Source organism: Pipistrellus hanaki, assembly GCF_964339955.1.
Source record: "Pipistrellus hanaki genome assembly, chromosome: 2".
NCBI classification, from domain to species: Eukaryota; Metazoa; Chordata; class Mammalia; order Chiroptera; family Vespertilionidae; genus Pipistrellus; species Pipistrellus hanaki.
Window position 1 is genome coordinate 195,311,026 of NC_140504.1, and position 14,495 is coordinate 195,325,520.

Genomic DNA, 14,495 nt, shown 5'->3' on the forward strand with positions numbered 1-14,495 from the left:
TATAATTAATGATTAGTTTTAATTGGTTTGCTTAGGCAGCCTAACGGCAAATTAGCAGAAGGCAGCCCAGGGCCTCCAGGCTCCAGTGAGAGACCCCTGGGCTTCGGGCCTGGCCCGGGAAGGCCTGGGCGCTGCCTGGGCCGGCTCTCAGAGGGAGGGGCAGGCCACACCTGGACAGGCGCAGCGGCCAATGGGAAAAAGGCAACGGGATCCTCCCTCTCAGTTGGGCTCGGTTAGTCCAGGTCCTCTGTGTCTTATCCACGTGTCCTATCCATGTTCCTGTTCGTATGCAAGGCCCCGGGCACGTCCTCAGAGACCAGGGTCAGGGGGAAGGAGGGCAGTCCTGCCTTCAGACTTTGGCTCCGATCCATCCGTCCTCACTCATGCTGTGAGCAGAGGGCTCAGTGGCTTGACACTTCGGATGGACATTCTGCTTTTTCACTGGACAGGAGGGAGCGGTCACAGGCTGTTAGCTCAGCTGCCTGCCCGCTGTCAGCCACCACAGCCTGGGGGCTCCAGGGCCGGTTCTGGTTCTAATTTGCTGGGGGCCTCTACCAAGAACTCAATCTCTTGTTCCTAGTTTTCTTGCCAGAGTACGTAGGATAAAGAACATTGGGTGAATGGGTGGACGGGTGGGTGCATGGATGGATGGGTGAGTGGATGGGTGGGTGGGTGGATGGATGGATGGATGGATAGGTGCATGGATAGATGGGTGGATGGGTGATTGGGTGGATAGGTGGATAGGTTCATGGATGGGTGGGTGGATGGATGGATGGATGCATGGATGGATAGATGAGTGAGTGGGTGGGTGGGTGGGTGGATAGATAGGTGCATGGATAGATGGGTGGACGGATGAATGGGTGGATGGATGGATGGATGGATGAGTGGTTGGGTGGGTGGTTGGGTGGATGGGTGGATAGGTTCTTGGGTGGGTGGGGCAGGTGGACAGCTGGCAGAGAATGGAAACATTGGTCCTGATTTCTGAGCATGTAACTTCTCTTCTTAGCCAATAAGAGTGTGTTTAACCTCAGCCTTCCTAAGCTCAGGGGCACCCGCTCTCCTGGGTTTCCCTGCCTTGCCGAATCCTTCCTTCACCACGGCAGCTTTCTGATTCTCTGTCATCTCTGCCCCGTCAGCCACTCACACAGGCCAGAGCCAGACATCAGGGACGGCGAGAGGCAGAGAGAGGCGGAAAATGCCAGGCAAGGATGCCGAGATGAAGTTGAACTTCTCAGGTCCCCATTGGGGTTCCAGCATCCACAGGCATCCCAGATCCCACCCAGCTACGACCTCTCTGCTCCCGCGAGCCGGGCCGCCTGCCCCGGGGGCGGGCGAGGGACAGAACCCCAGCTCCCCTCCCGGTCCCCACCCGGCAAACATGGCCGCCCCTCCCAGTGCCTCCTCCGCCCCGACCAACTCCGGGAAAGTTTCCTCCCCGATGGCGCCGCGCGATCAGATCTGCGAGTTGCTCTCTGAGCTTCTTGTCACACTTTGACTTAATGAAGTGCAACTGCTGAGGGATTTGGGTTCAGCGCTCCGGTCTCCGCGCTCCCTTGTTGTCGGAAAACAGGGCTGGTTGGGGACGGCAACACCGCGCGGCAAGTCGTTATCATTCCGGTCAGTCTGTTTAACACAAAATTAAACAAAGAACTAATTAGTGCCTCATGAATTAATAAATGCACAGTTGCCGGGGAGGCTGGGAGGGGAGAGAAAGGTGGTGGAAGGGAGATACTGGAGTGGTGGAGTTGGGGGGTTTTGGGGGTTCAGGGGAGGCCGGCCGGGGCGCCTGGAGAGAGCTCAGGCCGGCGAGTGTGGGATGGACAGGACGGGGGCGCCTGGAGAGAGCTCAGGCCGGCGAGTGTGGGATGGACAGGACGGGGGCGCCTGGAGAGAGCTCAGGCCGGCGAGTGTGGGATGGACAGGACGGGGGCGCCGCCTCAGGCCGGCGAGTGTGGGATGGACAGGACGGGGGCGCCTGGAGAGAGCTCAGGCCGGCGAGTGTGGGATGGACAGGACGGGGGCGCCGCCCTGCAGGGTCCCTGGCCGGCTGGCCGGGATGGGAGCTCCGACAGCGAGGCCTGCCCAGCGCCTCTCGGTGGAGTCCCGGGGCTCCGGCCCTCACCCACCCTGTGGCCCTGCCCTGCCCTGCTCTGCTCTGCTTGGCCTCCACTTCCTCCATCTCCTCTCCCACTTCTTCCCTTTCCCACTCTTCCCGCCTCTGCCCCCCGCTTCCGCCTTGGCATGGCTCCCCCTTCCTCTCTGCTGCCCCCTCTCTCGGTTGGCACAGCTCTCTGCAGACCCCAGCTTCTCACCATCTGGATCAGATGGGCAGGCCCCAGAGGCCCACAGGGCAACCCTCCCAACTGCTCGATGCCCGGCCAACCCCGGCGTCCAGCAGGGCGGGCTCTGCCCTGGTGGGCACCCTCTGCCCAGGCAGCCCAGCAAGGCAGCCAACGCCGGCCGGGGACCGCCCTCCCTGGGAGGACACGTCAAGTGCGATTAGTGTGATCCGTCTGTGTCCTGAGGAGGGCGGCGGCCCCGGCCCCGGGCAAGGTCACCTCCCCTCTCCAATCCCCCCATCCGATCGGGGATTACGCAGCCTAAGGAAACCGGTGTTATTCCTCTTACATCATTGATAAGCCACACGCGGAGGAGTGGGGAGGGAAAACATATTGTAATAAAGAGAAAACGCTTTCCTGGTGTGGGTAGAGTTCTGAGGCCAGAGGGATTGGGGGGAGGGAGGTGGAGAGGGCAGGGGTGCTGTACGGGGGCCCAGGTCAGCAGGCAGAGGGTTACTTGGCTTTCCCACCCACATGGGGAGTCTGTGCCACTTGACCCTGGCCCTCCTGGCTCACCCTGAGGAGCAGGGCCTGAGCCTGGCACGCTGGGCCGAGCAGCGCGTTGACTGGTGACACACGTTCTTGCACCGTTTACCTTCTCCCCCCCGCGGGCCCGTTGTGGCTCATTGTGACTCATGCCTAGGACCCCAGGGAGGCAGGTGCGGTCAGTGCCGTGGGCCCCCGGTCCACCCTGGACCCTGTCACCCACTTGCTATAGCGCACAGCTTGGCGTCTGTCATGTTTATTTTCAGGGGCTGGGGAGGGGGGTGGGGAAGAGAGACAATGAGTGGGTGCTGCTGGATCCTGTCACTGTCCCCTGGCCTGCAGCTCGTGGAAGGATCCCCTCCCTCCGCCTCCTCTCTGCCTCTGGTCTCCAGTCAGGTGGGGGGTGTCCTGAGGGTCGTATCTCCACTGGGATCTGCCCCTGACAGCCTCGGTGCCCACTCCATGTGTCTGAGTCTCTGACCCCTTTGTCAGGTCCTAGCGGACCAGCCCCTGGGCCCAGGTGGCAGGAGCCCCTGGGTACACAGCAGGGTGGCGGGCACGCTGCCATGAAAGGCTAACAGGGCTCCTCTCTCTCTCTCTCCTCAGGATGAAGTGACGCCCCTACTGCCCCAGAGGAACCTCTAGGACCCGCGAGGAGGTAAGGCCTGAGCCCCCTGCCCCCCTGGTGAGCCCTGGCCACTGCGGGTGCCCCGGGGCGGGGCTGGCCTCGCTGAGCCTCCGGGGAGGGCCGGGAAGATGAAGACTCAGCACCGGAGTGGCATTGCCCACTTGGACCTGGTGGGAAAGGGGCTCAGGAGGAGCCCTCAGACCGGCTCCCAGGCTGGCAATGGTCTGGGCACCTGGGGTGCAGTCTCTGGGCATCGAGTGTGTTCAAGGCAGCGCAGGGCAGAGCTGCCAGAGTGCCAGGGCTCGCTCGCCTGGGGTCACCCCAAGCTCTGCCTATAGCCCGAGCGTGGGGAACCTCGCTGACCTGAAAGCCCTCTCTCCTCGGAAGAGGCTGTGGCCCCCAGGGCCCCCTCCTTCCTCCGTGAGAGGCTGGCAGGACGGAGGCCTCAGGCCGAGCCGGGAGCAGGGAGCAGGCTGCTGCCCTGTGCTTCCCCAGGCCCTGGGCGGCCCAGGCCCCGAGGGGCCTAGGCCCAGGGCTCCCCAGGCCCAGAGCTCCCAGGCCCAGAGCTCCCAGGCCCCGGGCGGCCCAGGCTGTCCGAGCCCCCAGCGGCTCCGGGAACCTGGGGCCACCGGGCCTCGGCCCCAGGCGGCGCCGTGTCAGAGGTGACCGGTGGAACGCCAGTGTTATGTAAATACGGGCCGGCCCGGCGGGCGGGCAGGCGGGCTGCGGCCATCCATCATCGGCGCTCGGCGGGGCGGGGGACAGACACGGCCCGCGCGCCTGGCTCCAAACCTGTTTGTTTTCCCTTTGTCTCCGCGCTTCTGGCCGGCTGCGGTGGCTCCGGGTTTTGTCCTGCCGGCCCCCTCCCTGCGGAGGACGGGGGCCAGGGGGAGAGCCGAGAGGCTCCCACCGCGGCATCCCTTTGGGACTTCAAAGGCTCCCGGGCATTGTCTGTGCCGGCGGGCAGTGGCCCTGAAAACGTGATCAGAGGCGGCCGGTGTAGGGCAGGCCCGGCCCGCGCCCCGCGCTCTCGCTGGGGCCCGTGGATTCCTCCCTTTGCCACCAGCACCACCCTGGTTACAGGGCTACTCCCCGGCCTCTGTCCTGCCTTCCTCTCCCCCAGCGTCCCTGCCAGCCGGGCAGCCCAGCCCACCGCCCCGCTCCGGCCCCCTCTGGCAGCCTCTGCCTCGCACCGTCCCCCTGGCATCCCGCCGCCTAGGATGTTGGGAGCTGCAAGTCGTCCTCTCCCCCCCCCTCCCCCCTGCGTATCACCCGCAAGGATCTGATGAAGCTCAGCGAAGGGCGGGTGGGAGCTGGCACAGATGGCTCCTGGACATCCGTTTCCCAGGCCAGCGCTTGCTCTTGTCCCCTTCTTGTGTCTCCATCCTCTGCTGGTAAACTGAGCCTGACTTTCCCCTTGCGAGGCTTCTGCCCATCCCTTTCTCCTTCCTCTCCTTGGCAAAGGGTAGATTGGATAATTCTGCCCCCTGCCCCCCGGACAGGGGGACCGAGTCTGGCATTCCTGGTCCTGGAAGTCAGCCCTGGGTGCCTCCGTTCTCTGGAGCAGGACTTGGCCACGTATTGTGGCCCGCTGCCTGTCTTTATAAATAAAGTTTTATTGAGACGCAGCCACGCCCACTCGCTTTCATATCGGCTATGGCTGCTTTCACTCTACAAGGGCAGCACGGGGTGGCTACCACAGAGGACATTTGCCTGCAAAGCTTAAAATGTTTACCATCCGGCCCTTCCCAGAACATGTTTGCCAATGCCTGCTCTGGGGGTTCTGGCTCCTGCCTTCTGCTCTCTCTCCTCTCTCTCTCTCTCTCTCTCTCTCTCTCTCTCTCTCTCTCTCTCTCTCTCTTTTTTAATGGTGATATACAAAACATGAAATTTCACATTGTGACCATGTTAAGTGGACAGTTTCCTGGCATTCAGGACTTCCACAGTGCTGTGCGGCCCTCCCTCCTCTCTGTGCTCTTGTCTTTGGAGGGGTTGCTGTGAGAGGCCGGGCGGGGGTCTGAGAGCCCCGTCCTGAGCTTGTGAACTGCTGGCAGCCCTGACCTGCTCTCTCCTCCTCGACTCGGTCCCCCCTAGAAGTCCCCACTGGCCTCTCCCCAACAGCCACCGTTTCCTCAGCTCCTCCTCCCAGCACCCCTTGTCTCTGTCCTCAGCCTGCAGCTGGCCCTCAGATCCGGGAAGTGAGCAGAGTATCGACTTTGCAGGGTCATTGGGACGAGGAAGCGAGTTCATGCAGTCCAGGGTGCCTTAGCCTGGGGCTGGCCAGGGGGACGAGCCCTGTTCCCTCCTCCCCCAGGCAGGTTCCACGGAGACCCCGCCCCTATCCCAGGACCTCTGAGTCTGACCTCTCGGGGAAGGAGAGCCTCCTGGGGTAACCTTTCTGAGCACCCGTTTCTCCATCTGTCAAAAGGCCCTGACCACCACACTCTCCTGCCGCGGGCCTGTGCCAGGAGGAGCCAGGGTGCTGGGGTGGTGCTGGGTGCTGCTGCTGGGAGGGGAGCGGGAGGCCAGGGGGCAGGCACCTGCTCTGTGCAGGGGCCAGGGCAGGCTGCTCTGACACACTGCTGGTGCCCTGAGCTAACGTGGGAGCCAGGTGCCCAGCCCCAGGGGGAGGACAGGGCGGGAGGAGGGAGGAAGTGAAGCTGTGCAGCGGTCGGAGGTCTGAGACGGAGCAGCCTGCGTCCTGGCACAGCTCACTGGCCGCCTCTCCTCCCGCCGCCGCCACCGCCGCTGCCTTCCTGTCTGTCTTCCATACCTCCAGCCTCCTCTCTGCATCCCGCTCGCTCCTCTTCCTCCTCGCCTTCCCACCGCCCACACTGCGGCACCCCAACTCCAGGGCGCTCTCTCCCCTGCTCCCTCTGTCTCTCCGTCTCTCCCTCTCCTTTTCATCTACTCCGAAGGCTTTCCTTTACTTCCTTGTCACCCTAATTGATTGCATTAACCTTTCAGCGTATTGGATTTCCTCGGCCTCGTGCAGAGAGCCCTGCACAATATGCTTATAATCTGAGCCGTAATGGACAGTGTGCAGTCAACAAGCCCCTCTCCCATCGCGGCCACCGGTCCCGTGGACATCGCTCCCGCCCAGGCCGCCGCGGCCACTCCCCCCGCCGGCAGGGGTGGGGCAGGGGAACGGGGCTGGAAGGAAGCAGGCACCGCTTCATCCCTGCGTGCATTTCCCTACCTCTCCCCTCCTGCCTCTGCCCCCCGCCCTGCCAGGCCCTCGCCAGGCCTCTGTCTCCGTGGTCCTCTCCGCTCAGCACTCTGCTTCTGGGGCTCTGCATACTGAGTGGCTGGCAGCCCAGCTTGGATTTGGGGATCGAGAGCGCCCTGGCTCTACCAGACGGTTATCAGAGAGAAGCTTGAGGGGAAGTGGGTGGGGATTGGGAGGTGGAGAGTGGCTGAGAGGCGGAGTCTGACTCTCTGGGTCCACCTGGCCCTGAGCTGACCGGAGGCCTCTGTGGACCAGGGAGCGGGTGCCCAGCCCCGGTTCGGGCCCGTTTCCGACACTCGGCCGGGGATTGTGATTCGGGTGCTCGGCGAGAGAGGGCTCGGAGTCTCTATTTCCCATCTGGCTCGGGAGTGGCTCAGAACAGATGCCTGCCTCCGTCAGGGAAAGGAGACGGGATGGAAGCAACAGAGCCGCAGGCTGGAGAGGGGCTGGGGCAGGGTAGGCGGCCCTGCCTGCGGGAGACTGGCCGGGGGGTGGCTCCTCAGCCGGGGAGAGTGAGCTCCCGCCCGCCGGTTCCCCGATGGGCACCTGCCTGTCCGGCAGAAGGCGAAGGGGCCAGCCCGTGCCCGCTGCCTGGTCCTGGAGCTCTGCAAGGCCTGCCCCCTGGGTCCTAGCTGGGACTGCCGGGCCTCAGGCGCACGGCCCGGCCGGCCGAGTCTTCACTCAGGACAGGACGGCTGTCGGGTTGAATACATTAGTGTCAGGCCGGAGGCGCGGGCCGGAAGGTCCCCTGGCCCTGGCGCTGCCTCTCCCGCGCTGGTCTCTACCCGCCCCCCCGCCCCACTCTGCCATCACCGTCTCCTTCTGACCGCCCCCACCACCACCACCCCCCCCCCATCGCTCCATCACTCCGCAGGGCAAGCTCCGGCAAGAGGAGGCCAGGCCAGGTCCTTCCACCCGCTCCCAGGGATTCGGGGTGGGCAGAGGGCGCAGAGGAAGAAGACAGGAGCGAATTAGAGTTTGGTGATTGTCAGTGTCAGGAGAAGCTAAATAACCCTGTAACTAGTATGAAGGTGAATTCACGGTCTGCTGCACACGGAAAATATGAGAGCTGGGAGCCGGGAGAGGGAGCGGGCGGTGTCTGCCCGCCACGGTGGGCAGCCTCCTCTCCAGGGACCCGGAGGCCAGAAGGGGGGGCCTGCATTCCCCCAGCCCTGCCAGGGAGCAGCCGCCCAGGAGCCCCGGACAAGTACGGGGGCCGCTCAGCTGCTTGGCAACCTACAGGCTGGGCGCGGCGGCCCAGGGAGACGTTAGTGAGCGCCGGCAGTATACGCTCACGGATGCCAGCCCAGGCCCTGGGCCAGCCACCCTCCGAGACCCACATTCATCAGGAACCACTGTTCCCATTGAGTGCCTGCTCTGTGCCAGGCTCTGTACCGTGCTCTAAGCGGTAAATGCTGTCATTATTCCTTACGTTGTCCCCACTTTCTTAATAACCACTTTATTGAGATACTAGTGGCCGTGTGCACGGAATTCCTGCACAGGGGGTGGGGAGGATTATTCTTCAGCCCGGCTTGCACCTTCTCCAATCCCCCGCTGTGGGACCGGGCCTAAGCTGGCAGTCGGACATCCCTCTTGCAATCTGGTGCCGCTGGCTCCTAACTGCTCACTTGCCTTCCTGCCTGCCTGATCGCCCCTAAACACTCTGCCTGCTGGCTTGATTGCCCCCAATTCCCCCCACCGACCAGCCTGATGGCCCCCACCTGTCCCCCCGCCCCAGCCGGCCTGACTGCCCCCACCAGCCTGCTTGCTCCCTCCTGGCTCCGACCACCCACTGGCCTCAACTGCCCCACCCCAGCCTGCTCACCCCAAACTGCCCTCCCTGCTGGCCTGATCGCCCCCACTGCCCTCCCTCGAAACCTGCTCACTTCTAACTGCCCTCCCCTGCCGGCTTTATCGCCCCTCACCGCCTCTGCCTCAGCCCCGCCACCATGCCTTTGTCTGGAAGGCCTCCCAGTCTAATTAGCATATTACCCTTTTATTAGCACAGATAATTTACATGCAAGCCTATCACTGACAAGGTTGTGCAACCATCCTCACCATCTAATTGTGGAATATGGCCATCCCCCGGGAGGACACCCTGGACTCAGCAGCATCCCTCTCCCTTCCCTCGACCACCATTCCTTAGCGATCACTGGCCCCTTCTCCCTCTGACACGGGGAAGCTGGCGGCTCAGAGAGGAGCGGCGGCTTGGTTACGGTGGCCCAGCCGGCGCATGATGGAGCCGGGCTTGGAACCGAGGTGGTGGGTCTCCAGAGCCACAGCTCCGTGAGGACCCGCCCGCCCAGCGCCCCCGCTACCCTCCCCCCCAACCCACACGCCATGACGCATGTTTCCAACTGCATGGGCTCAGGCGTGTATGAGCACCATCTGAACACGCAGGCCCAGGTGGCAACAGGCATCGCCCTCCCCGGGTACACGTAGGATTCCATACCGAGAACACTCACACACACACACACACACACACACACACACACACCAGGACAGCCAGCCGCCCCTTCGCATCCCAGGGGTTGGCACAGGAACCAGCAGCCAGAGGAGCTGAAGTGGCCAGCGAGACCTGGGTGGTTTCGGAATTTTAGAATGAGAAATCCCCGCATCTGCCGCAGCCGATAATTGTGACTGAAATAAAATGCCAGCACCACATTCCAGAGCAGGTCCCTGCCCAGGTTGGGGCCACAGGCTGGGCCGTGCCCACAGCTCCGCTCCCTGAATCACACTCTCCGTCCCTCCTTCCCTCGTCCTCTCTCTCCTTCGCTTCTTTTTTGCCTTTTCTCCCTTTTCTTCCCTCCCACCTCTTTCCTCGTCACACTCTTACGTTCCCACCCCAAAACTGAAACAAACCAAAAGAGGCCTTAGGCCGCACTCTCACACTTAAAAATCGGGGGACGGACGTGGAGCAGACCGCCTCCGATAAGAGATAAACCCCAGAGCGGGAGACAAAGGAGAAGGTAGCCGCGAGAGAGAACGCGTGTTTGCTGGATTGGGTTTGGGTTTTATTTTTTTTTTTTCCTCCTTCTTCTCTCTCCCTCCGAAAGTGGAGGATCCGGCCGGGCCAGTTTGGATATTTATTAAGAAAAAGCCAAAGATAATTAACTTTTTTGTTTTTGTTTTGTTTGCGGGTGCCTCCCCTGCTGGCACTCCTGCCTGCCTGGCAAATTAGACCGGCTCCCGGGGTGCTGGGCTGCGGCAACGCTCCTGTGGGCTGCCCCGAAACTGCTGCCGGGCCCACCGGCTGCCCACCCAGCCACCCGCCCGCCCGGGGCCACTCTATGCCACCTTTGATGCCACCTCCCCGGCTCTTCTGACTTCTAGACAAGCCTTTAGAGCAGGGTAAGTGGTCCGGGTGGGGAAGGGGCTGTGGCCATCACCGCCCTGAAGGAGGAGGGGTACACGCGTGCCCCCCCATGGGCAGGGGGGTGTCTCCCGGCCCGTTCGGGGCTGCCAGCTTCCCAGAGAGAAGGAGCTAGAAGTGCAGGGGAGAGGCCAGATGTGGACCGTGCCAACCCCAGCCCTTCTCCCAGGAGAGGGGAACGCCCAGGCCCAGGGCCCTTGGGAATGCCGTGGAGGAGACTCGGGGCCACGGAACCATCCGTGGTATCCGTCCGCCCTTCACACCGAGCTCCGTCCCCTCTCCTCCCCAGCCGGCAGGGTGGTGAGAGAGCTGCCACTTGGGTAAGAAGCCGGTTGCCTCTGGTCTCCTGCCCTAGAACCAGAGCCCCAGGGCCTGGCTGTGACCTGAGCCTGCGCCCAGTCCAAGGGTCAAGGAGGTGGCGGTTCTGGACTTGCCGGTTAGGGACAGAGCCGAGGGCTCCTCGGGGGTCAGGACCACCAGGAAGGGAGGCAGGTCCGCTCCGGGGATGGGGTTTGGGGGTGCGGTCTGCCCCTCTGGTGGATGAATGTGCCTGGGCCCAGTCCCCTGCCCTCTGGCCATCTCCCCAGGTGGGCCAAGAGGTGGGCAGCCATGCCAGGTCCCTGCGGGCGGGGAACCTGCTCTGGAGCGGAGCACAGCCGAGCAGGGCGTTTGTCAAGGATTTTGCTGTCCCCTGTTTTTTTGTGTGTTTTTTTTTTTTTTCCTGTGAAATATAAGGATGTGCCATTTTTTTGGTTTCAATTTAGCATTGGAGAATTTTATAATTTAGTAATTAAAATCTCTGATAGGCTTTAGAAATTGCGGCTAATTGAATTTAATGGGAAGATGATTTTCAATTTTATTTGATTACCGGGACCCCTGGCATCGGTATTTATGGGAAAAAAATGGGAAATGTGCTGTGTGGGCTAAGATGGCATAATTGAATTAGGGATAATCGGATTTCTCCGTCATGAATTTCACTATAATTTTCCTATAATTTTCCATTAGATATCTAGTTTACAAATATTCACAAAGAAATGAAGCTCTTTCGGAATGGAGATTGCTGGCTAACAGGATTACGGGGCCAAGCGCGCGGCTGTGCCAGCCCCTCTGCCACCCTAATGCAATCCCTGGGCCTGCCTTACGCTCAGCCCCAGCCCGGCCCCGGCCCCTCACTCCCGGCCCCCCCCCTCTGCCGCTCCCCTCTGCCCTTTGCCTCCTTCCTGTCTCCCTGCTGGCCTGACACCCACCCTCCCGTGGCCGCCCCCTTGGGGCCCTGGCAGGCTGTCCTGTCCCGGTGCCACGGTGTCCTGTCCACACGCTGCTCGCTCGCCGTTCTCCCTCCCGCCCGCCCTCCGCCAGCCCGGGGAGCGTGCACACACATACACACACACACACACACACACACACACACACACACACACGCAAGCACGCGGGCTCCCTCGCAGGTGCGAACACGCTTGCTCGCATGCACACACCGCCTTTGGCCAAGGCCTCCGCGCCCTGGCCCAGCCGCCGCGGAGGGAACCAGTTTATTGGGATCCCGGGGTGGGGTGCGGGAACAAAAGGAGCTTTGTTCGAGTTTATGTGAAAGTTACGAATTCAAAATGAGAGCAGATAAAGCATGAGATACCCGGTGTGTCAACAGGCTGGCGAGTGAGAAGGCCGCAGGCTGGGGAGGAGGGAGGGAGGGAGGGAGGGAGGGAGGGAGGGAGGGAGGGAGGGAGGGAGGGAGGAGGAGTGGGCACGCCGGGGCTGCGAGGGGCCCGGAGCCAGCGGCCGGAGCCCGCCTGGGAGCCGGCTGCTTCCCGGCTCCTGTGAGGGGCCTGGGGGGGAGGGCTGCCCCCAGCTCCGCTCTCTCCCTCGGAGGCCAGGTGTGTCAGGAGGAGCTGGCGGCTCTGGGCCCGGCGCCTCGAGACCCAGAGAGGTTGTGTCACTGGGCTTTTCGACCCCCAAACCCAGGCACCGATGTCCTGGCTGTGGCCTGGCCTCGGGGGCTCAGGAGGTGTCAGCACGTCAGGATCCTCGGGTTAGAAATGGGCCACAGATGCCAGCGTTCTGGCCTCTCCCCTTCCTACGAGCACACGCCCACAGGGAGGGAGGCCGAGATAGAAACCCGGGACCCCTCCAGCCCGCGGCCTCTGACTCACCCCTGAGGCCTCAGTGGCGCCTCAGCCTTCTCCACAGACCTCCTCACGTCAGAACACAAGATGGCCTCACTCCTGGGCCTCTCCGGCCTGTTCGAGGAGGCCCCTCACCCGTGGGCAGGGCCTCTTCACCCCACGGTAGCTGATGGTGGCCACGGCCTTGGCAGGGCAGAGGCTCTCCGGGCAGCCCCCGCCTCCCTCCCTCTGGCCGGCCCTGCCTGCTTGCCTGCCTTCCCGCTCTCTGAGGTCTGTCCCTGCGGCCATTCCTCTCCGGTCCTGGTCCACCAGAGGCCTCAGAAGTTACCGTGCAGCTAATCCCAGTGGCCTTGCCTCCGGGACACCATCAGCAGGACTTCAGAAGGGGCCGGCAGGCCGTGGGCAGTACGTGCAGGGAGCTCCCCATACACGAGGTGCCTTCAAATGCACCCAGAAATCATCCGTCTGCCCCTACGTCTTCAGGCTTCGGTCCGCAGCCCATTGCCCTGACGGGGAAACGGACGCTCAGGATTGGGGTTTGGGATCGACTCTCTGTCGTCACAGCCCAAAGCTGCAGACCTTGCTTTGGGAAGTCACAGGTGGGAGCACCCGGAGGCGTGTGTGGACCCCAGAGCAGTCCTGGGCCCAGAGATGCCCTGTCTGGGGTCCCGCATGGGGAGCAGCTCAAGGCCCTCTCTGCCCGGCTGCCCGGTGCCAGCCGCTGTCCGAGCCTCTGGGTCGCACGTGCCTTGGTTTCTTTAAGAGCCCTGCCCCCGTATGCAGAGTTTGGGGGACAGGGGAACTCAGTGCCGCATCGGGGCCTCCTCCCGTGTTCCTGCCTGGGATGGGGCAGGCCCGAAGGGTGGAGGGCTGTGCCACCACCAGGAATGCCAGGAAGGCAGGGAAGTAGGTGAGGGACGCTAACCTCCGGTGAGGCCATTGGGAACCAAAGAGCGATCCAAGGAAAGAGGAAAAAAAAGGAACGTGGGAGAAGGAGTACAGTCAACCGACGCCTTTGCCCAAGGCCTCCGTGGGCCTTGGCTTTGCAAAACAGAAACATTGCAAACAGGCCGGCGCCCTGCTGCTGGATGGCGCCCAGGGACCGGGGAAAGCCAGGGTCCTGTCTGTGGAAGGCGGAGGGGCGTCCCTCAATCAGGAGGTGGACACAGGCGGGAGGAGGGGGGTGGGGTGATCAGGTGCCTCACCAGCACAGCTCCCACATTCCCGCCGGCCTGGCCGCCTGCTTCCCTGGGCCCCAGGCCCAGCGCACAGCTTGGCCACTAAAGTTTACGGAATCTCAGCTTACCCGGCCACAGCAGGCAGGGGCGTTTGGGGGCCACGGCAGAGAGACCCACCAACGTGCCTTATGGGAGAGGAAATAACGAGGGCCAAGGAGTGGGCAGAGGCGCTCTTAGCAGATGGGGGACCAAAGTGATGACACTCAGAGAAGGACAGAAGCATTCCTCCCTGGCGGATGAGAGAGGAGGCGGCAGCTTTGGGGCTGGGGCTGGACTTCTGGGCGGGAGGAGGACGAAGGCCTGAGCAGGGCTGTGCTGTTGGCCCAGGTGGGCTGGGCACCAGGGCCATTTTAAAGGCAAAGCCAAACCCTAGCGGGGGAAGCCGGGGACGGGGTGGTAGTGATGGGGGGGGGGGAGGGGTCCCCCGCACTCCTGGAGCCTGAGCCTGAGCGGCACTAGTGTTTCCCTGGCACACCATGCCCCACCGCCCGGAGTTCTCTCTTCTTCCAACTAAGAAAGCAACATCATCACCACCACCACCACCACCACCACGAGGTGCGGGCACCCGCTGGAAAAAACAAAAACAAAAAAAACAGGACCCCGGCACCCCGAGTCCGCGGGTGCGCGCAGGGCAGCTCGGGAGCGCGCGGCTGGGCTGCGCGTCCCCGCGGCGCTCCCACCTGCGCCCGCGCGCGGAAAAGTTTGCGCGGCCGCGCGCCGCGATCCCGGGCCGCCCGGCGCCTGGGGAGCCCGCGCGCCGCCGCCGTCGAGTCGCGCCTGCGAGGCCGGAGCGCGGAGGGGAGCGTGGGAGCGCGAGCCTGGCCGCCGCCCCCTCCCTCCTTCCCTCCTCCCCGGAGTCCTGGGTTTGGGGATCACCGGGCCCGAAGGCCGGCCGCCCAGCCGGTGCGCGGCCGCCCGGTGCGCGCGGGGGAGCCGGCGGGGGCGCGCAGGAGCGGGGAGCCGGCGGGGGCGCGGGGCGGGCGGGCGCGCCCATTCACTCCGCGCCGCGGGCCGCGCTCTCCTCCACCTGCCGGGCAGCGGGCGGCGGGCGGCGGGCGGCGGCGGGCGGCGGGCGGGCCGGG

The 14,495-nt window shown here is 63.6% G+C and overlaps 1 protein-coding gene across 2 annotated transcripts in view; it reads left to right on the forward strand.

Annotated features, from left to right (window-relative positions):
• The window catches only part of CASZ1 (castor zinc finger 1), a 150,436-nt gene that overhangs the window by 79,460 nt on the left and 56,481 nt on the right, over positions 1-14,495 (forward strand). For both annotated transcript variants that reach the window (XM_084875272.1, XM_084875273.1), the window contains one exon: positions 3,432-3,483. The gene's annotated coding sequence lies outside the window, so the exon portion shown is untranslated. The remainder of the gene's footprint in view (positions 1-3,431; positions 3,484-14,495) is intronic.